The sequence below is a fragment of the Toxotes jaculatrix genome, chromosome 6 (genome assembly GCF_017976425.1).
Source record: "Toxotes jaculatrix isolate fToxJac2 chromosome 6, fToxJac2.pri, whole genome shotgun sequence".
NCBI classification, from domain to species: Eukaryota; Metazoa; Chordata; class Actinopteri; family Toxotidae; genus Toxotes; species Toxotes jaculatrix.
In genome coordinates, this window is record NC_054399.1 from 16235124 (window position 1) to 16242433 (window position 7310).

Sequence of the window (7310 nt, forward strand, 5' to 3'; positions counted from 1 at the left end):
AGCCGTAAGGCGTCAAAATCGGCCAAAAAAAGTCAAACATTTTTTTGACCTCAAAATGTCATAAAAAACATCATAGTATAGTAAGGCGTTTTTTTTCGGCCAAAAAAAGTCAAAAAATTTTTTGACCTCAAAATGTCATAAAAAACGTCATAGTATAGTAAGGCGTTTTTTTCGGCCAAAAAAAGTCAAAATTTTTTTTTACCTCAAAATGTCATAAAAAACGTCATAGTATAGTAAGGCGTTTTTTTCGGCCAAAAAAAGTCAAAATTTTTTTTGACCTCAAAATGTCATAAAAAACGTCATAGTATAGTAAGGCGTTTTTTTCGGCCAAAAAAAGTCAAAATTTTTTTTGACCTCAAAATGTCATAAAAAACGTCATAGTATAGTAAGGCGTCAAAATCGGCCAAAAAAAGTCAAAATTTTTTTTGACCTCAAAATGTCATAAAAAACGTCATAGTATAGTAAGGCGTCAAAATCGGCCAAAAAAAGTCAAAAATTTTTTTGACCTCAAAATGTCATAAAAAACGTCATAGTATAGTAAGGCGTTTTTTTCGGCCAAAAAAAGTCAAAAATTTTTTTGACCTCAAAATGTCATAAAAAACGTCATAGTATAGTAAGGCGTTTTTTTCGGCCAAAAAAAGCCAAAAATTTTTTTGACCTCAAAATGTCATAAAAAACGTCATAGTATAGTAAGGCGTTTTTTTCGGCCAAAAAAAGTCAAAATTTTTTTTGACCTCAAAATGTCATAAAAAACGTCATAGTATAGTAAGGCGTTTTTTTCGGCCAAAAAAAGTCACAAATTTTTTTGACCTCAAAATGTCATAAAAAACGTCATAGTATAGTAAGGCGTTTTTTTCGGCCAAAAAAAGTCAAAAATTTTTTTGACCTCAAAATGTCATAAAAAACGTCATAGTATAGTAAGGCGTCAAAATCGGCCAAAAAAAGTCAAAAATTTTTTTGACCTCAAAATGTCATAAAAAACGTCATGAAGCTGTAAGGCGTTTTTTTCGGCCAAAAAAAGTCAAAAAATTTTTTGACCTCAAAATGTCATAAAAAACGTCATAGTATAGTAAGGCGTTTTTTTCGGCCAAAAAAAGTCAAAAAATGTTTTGACCTCAAAATGTCATAAAAAACGTCATAGTATAGTAAGCCGTCAAAATCGGCCAAAAAAAGTCAAAAATTTTTTTGACCTCAAAATGTCATAAAAAACGTCATGAAGCTGTAAGGCGTTTTTTTCAGCCAAAAAAAGTCAAAAAAATTTTTGACCTCAAAATGTCATAAAAAACGTCATAGTATAGTAAGGCGTTTTTTTCGGCCAAAAAAAGTCAAAAAATGTTTTGACCTCAAAATGTCATAAAAAACGTCATAGTATAGTAAGGCGTTTTTTTCGGCCAAAACAAGTCAAAAATTTTTTTGACCTTAAAATGTCATAAAAAACGTCATAGTATAGTAAGGCGTCAAAATCGGCCAAAAAAAGTCAAAAAAATTTTTGACCTCAAAATGTCATAAAAAACGTCATAGTATAGTAAGGCGTCAAAATCGGCCAAAAAAAGTCAAAATTTTTTTTTACCTCAAAATGTCATAAAAAACGTCATAGTATAGTAAGGCGTTTTTTTCGGCCAAAAAAAGTCAAAATTTTTTTTGACCTCAAAATGTCATAAAAAACGTCATAGTATAGTAAGGCGTTTTTTTCGGCCAAAAAAAGTCAAAATTTTTTTTGACCTCAAAATGTCATAAAAAACGTCATAGTATAGTAAGGCGTCAAAATCGGACAAAAAAAGTCAAAAAAATTTTTGACCTCAAAATGTCATAAAAAACGTCATAGTATAGTAAGGCGTCAAAATCGGCCAAAAAAAGTAAAAAATTTTTTTGACCTCAAAATGTCATAAAAAACGTCATAGTATAGTAAGGCGTCAAAATCGGCCAAAAAAAGTCAAAATTTTTTTTTACCTCAAAATGTCATAAAAAACGTCATAGTATAGTAAGGCGTTTTTTTCGGCCAAAAAAAGTCAAAAAATTTTTTGACCTCAAAATGTCATAAAAAACGTCATAGTATAGTAAGGCGTCAAAATCGGCCAAAAAAAGTCACAAAAATTTTTTTGACCTCAAAATGTCATAAAAAACGTCATAGTATAGTAAGGTGTTTTTTTCGGCCAAAAAAAGGCACAAAAATTTTTGACCTCAAAATGTCATAAAAAACGTCATAGTATAGTAAGGCGTTTTTTTCGGCCAAAATAAGTCAAACTTTTTTTTGACCTCAAAATGTCATAAAAAACGTCATAGTATAGTAAGGCGTTTTTTTCGGCCAAAAAAAGTCAAAATTTTTTTTGACCTCAAAATGTCATAAAAAACGTCATAGTATAGTAAGGCGTTTTTTTCGGCCAAAAAAAGTCAAAAAATTTTTTGACCTCAAAATGTCATAAAAAACGTCATAGTATAGTAAGGCGTCAAAATCGGCCAAAAAAAGTCACAAAAATTTTTTTGACCTCAAAATGTCATAAAAAACGTCATAGTATAGTAAGGCGTTTTTTTCGGCCAAAAAAAGTCAAAATTTTTTTTGACCTCAAAATGTCATAAAAAACGTCATAGTATAGTAAGGCGTTTTTTTCGGCCAAAAAAAGGCACAAATTTTTTTGACCTCAAAATGTCATAAAAAACGTCATAGTATAGTAAGGCGTTTTTTTCGGCCAAAAAAAGTCAAAATTTTTTTTGACCTCAAAATGTCATAAAAAACGTCATAGTATAGTAAGGCGTCAAAATCGGCCAAAAAAAGTCATAAAATTTTTTGACCTCAAAATGTCATAAAAAACGTCATAGTATAGTAAGGCGTTTTTTTCGGCCAAAAAAAGTCAAAATTTTTTTTGACCTCAAAATGTCATAAAAAACGTCATAGTATAGTAAGGCGTCAAAATCGGCCAAAACAAGTCAAAAAATGTTTTGACCTCAAAATGTCATAAAAAACGTCATAGTATAGTAAGGCGTTTTTTTCGGCCAAAAAAAGTCAAAAAATGTTTTGACCTCAAAATGTCATAAAAAAAGTCATAGTATAGTAAGGCGTCAAAATCGGCCAAAAAAAGTCAAAAATTTTTTTGACCTCAAAATGTCATAAAAAACGTCATAGTATAGTAAGGCGTCAAAATCGGCCAAAACAAGTCAAAAAAATTTTTGACCTCAAAATGTCATAAAAAACGTCATAGTATAGTAAGGCGTTTTTTTCGGCCAAAAAAAGTCAAAATTTTTTTTGACCTCAAAATGTCATAAAAAACGTCATAGTATAGTAAGGCGTTTTTTTCGGCCAAAAAAAGTCAAAAAAATTTTTGACCTCAAAATGTCATAAAAAACGTCATAGTATAGTAAGGCGTCAAAATCGGCCAAAAAAAGTCAAAAATTTTTTTTACCTCAAAATGTCATAAAAAACGTCATAGTATAGTAAGGCGTCAAAATCGGCCAAAACAAGTCAAAAAATTTTTTGACCTCAAAATGTCATAAAAAACGTCATAGTATAGTAAGGTGTTTTTTTCGGCCAAAAAAAGTCAAAAAATGTTTTGACCTCAAAATGTCATAAAAAACGTCATAGTATAGTAAGGTGTTTTTTTCGGCCAAAAAAAGTCAAAAAATGTTTTGACCTCAAAATGTCATAAAAAACGTCATAGTATAGTAAGGCGTCAAAATCGGCCAAAAAAAGTCAAAATTTTTTTTGACCTCAAAATGTCATAAAAAACGTCATAGTATAGTAAGGCGTCAAAATCGGCCAAAAAAAGTCAAAAAAATTTTTGACCTCAAAATGTCATAAAAAACGTCATAGTATAGTAAGGCGTCAAAATCGGCCAAAAAAAGTCAAAAAATTTTTTTACCTCAAAATGTCATAAAAAACGTCATAGTATAGTAAGGCGTCAAAATCGGCCAAAAAAAGTCAAAATTTTTTTTGACCTCAAAATGTCATAAAAAACGTCATAGTATAGTAAGGCGTCAAAATCGGCCAAAAAAAGTCAAAATTTTTTTTGACCTCAAAATGTCATAAAAAACGTCATAGTATAGTAAGGCGTTTTTTTTCGGCCAAAAAAAGTCACAAATTTTTTTGACCTCAAAATGTCATAAAAAACGTCATAGTATAGTAAGGCGTCAAAATCGGCCAAAAAAAGTCAAAAATTTTTTTGACCTCAAAATGTCATAAAAAACGTCATAGTATAGTAAGGCGTTTTTTTCGGCCAAAAAAAGTCAAAATTTTTTTTGACCTCAAAATGTCATAAAAAACGTCATAGTATAGTAAGGCGTCAAAATCGGCCAAAAAAAGTCAAAAAAATTTTTGACCTCAAAATGTCATAAAAAACGTCATGAAGCCGTAAGGCGTCAAAATCGGCCAAAAAAAGTCAAACATTTTTTTGACCTCAAAATGTCATAAAAAACGTCATAGTATAGTAAGGCGTCAAAATCGGCCAAAAAAAGTCCAAAAATTTTTTGACCTCAAAATGTCATAAAAAACGTCATAGTATAGTAAGGCGTTTTTTTCGGCCAAAAAAAGTCAAAAATTTTTTTGACCTCAAAATGTCATAAAAAACGTCATAGTATAGTAAGGCGTTTTTTTCGGCCAAAAAAAGTCAAAAATTTTTTTGACCTCAAAATGTCATAAAAAACGTCATAGTATAGTAAGGCGTTTTTTTCGGCCAAAAAAAGCCAAAAATTTTTTTGACCTCAAAATGTCATAAAAAACGTCATAGTATAGTAAGGCGTTTTTTTCGGCCAAAAAAAGTCAAAATTTTTTTTGACCTCAAAATGTCATAAAAAACGTCATAGTATAGTAAGGCGTTTTTTTCGGCCAAAAAAAGCCACAAATTTTTTTGACCTCAAAATGTCATAAAAAACGTCATAGTATAGTAAGGCGTTTTTTTCGGCCAAAACAAGTCAAAAATTTTTTTGACCTCAAAATGTCATAAAAAACGTCATAGTATAGTAAGGCGTTTTTTTCCGCCAAAAAAAGTCAAAAAATGTTTTGACCTCAAAATGTCATAAAAAACGTCATAGTATAGTAAGGCGTTTTTTTTCGACCAAAAAAAGTCAAAAATTTTTTTGACCTCAAAATGTCATAAAAAACGTCATAGTATAGTAAGGTGTTTTTTTCGGCCAAAAAAAGTCAAAAAATGTTTTGACCTCAAAATGTCATTAAAAACGTCATAGTATAGTAAGGCGTTTTTTTCGGCCAAAAAAAGTCAAAAATTTTTTTGACCTCAAAATGTCATAAAAAACGTCATGTAGCCGTAAGGCGTCAAAATCGGCCAAAAAAAGTCAAACATTTTTTTGACCTCAAAATGTCATAAAAAACGTCATAGTATAGTAAGGCGTTTTTTTCGGCCAAAAAAAGTCAAAAAATTTTTTGACCTCAAAATGTCATAAAAAACGTCATAGTATAGTAAGGCGTCAAAATCGGCCAAAAAAAGTCACAAAAATTTTTTTGACCTCAAAATGTCATAAAAAACGTCATAGTATAGTAAGGCGTTTTTTTCGGCCAAAAAAAGTCAAAAAAATTTTTGACCTCAAAATGTCATAAAAAACGTCATAGTATAGTAAGGCGTTTTTTTCGGCCAAAATAAGTCAAACTTTTTTTTGACCTCAAAATGTCATAAAAAACGTCATAGTATAGTAAGGCGTTTTTTTTCGGCCAAAAAAAGTCAAAAAATTTTTTGACCTCAAAATGTCATAAAAAACGTCATAGTATAGTAAGGCGTCAAAATCGGCCAAAAAAAGTCAAAAAATTTTTTGACCTCAAAATGTCATAAAAAACGTCATAGTATAGTAAGGCGTTTTTTTCGGCCAAAAAAAGTCAAAATTTTTTTTGACCTCAAAATGTCATAAAAAACGTCATAGTATAGTAAGGCGTTTTTTTTCGGCCAAAAAAAGTCAAAATTTTTTTTGACCTCAAAATGTCATAAAAAACGTCATAGTATAGTAAGGCGTTTTTTTCGGCCAAAAAAAGGCACAAATTTTTTTGACCTCAAAATGTCATAAAAAACGTCATAGTATAGTAAGGCGTTTTTTTCGGCCAAAAAAAGTCAAAATTTTTTTTGACCTCAAAATGTCATAAAAAACGTCATAGTATAGTAAGGCGTCAAAATCGGCCAAAAAAAGTCATAAAATTTTTTGACCTCAAAATGTCATAAAAAACGTCATAGTATAGTAAGGCGTTTTTTTCGGCCAAAAAAAGTCAAAATTTTTTTTGACCTCAAAATGTCATAAAAAAGTCATAGTATAGTAAGGCGTTTTTTTCGGCCAAAAAAAGTCAAAAAATTTTTTGACCTCAAAATGTCATAAAAAACGTCATAGTATAGTAAGGCGTCAAAATCGGCCAAAAAAAGTCACAAAAATTTTTTTGACCTCAAAATGTCATAAAAAACGTCATAGTATAGTAAGGCGTTTTTTTCGGCCAAAAAAAGCTTAAAAAATTTTTGACCTCAAAATGTCATAAAAAACGTCATAGTATAGTAAGGCGTTTTTTTCGACCAAAAAAAGTCAAAATTTTTTTTGACCTCAAAATGTCATAAAAAACGTCATAGTATAGTAAGGCGTCAAAATCGGCCAAAAAAAGTCATAAAATTTTTTGACCTCAAAATGTCATAAAAAACGTCATAGTATAGTAAGGCGTTTTTTTCCGCCAAAAAAAGTCAAAAAATGTTTTGACCTCAAAATGTCATAAAAAACGTCATAGTATAGTAAGGCGTTTTTTTCGACCAAAAAAAGTCAAAAATTTTTTTGACCTCAAAATGTCATAAAAAACGTCATAGTATAGTAAGGTGTTTTTTTCGGCCAAAAAAAGTCAAAAAATGTTTTGACCTCAAAATGTCATTAAAAACGTCATAGTATAGTAAGGCGTTTTTTTCGACCAAAAAAAGTCAAAAATTTTTTTGACCTCAAAATGTCATAAAAAACGTCATAGTATAGTAAGGCGTCAAAATCGGCCAAAAAAAGTCATAAAATTTTTTGACCTCAAAATGTCATAAAAAACGTCATAGTATAGTAAGGCGTTTTTTTTCCGCCAAAAAAAGTCAAAAAATGTTTTGACCTCAAAATGTCATAAAAAACGTCATAGTATAGTAAGGCGTTTTTTTCGACCAAAAAAAGTCAAAAATTTTTTTGACCTCAAAATGTCATAAAAAACGTCATAGTATAGTAAGGTGTTTTTTTCGGCCAAAAAAAGTCAAAAAATGTTTTGACCTCAAAATGTCATTAAAAACGTCATAGTATAGTAAGGCGTTTTTTTCGGCCAAAAAAAGTCAAAAATTTTTTTGACCTCAAAATGTCATAAAAAACGTCATAGT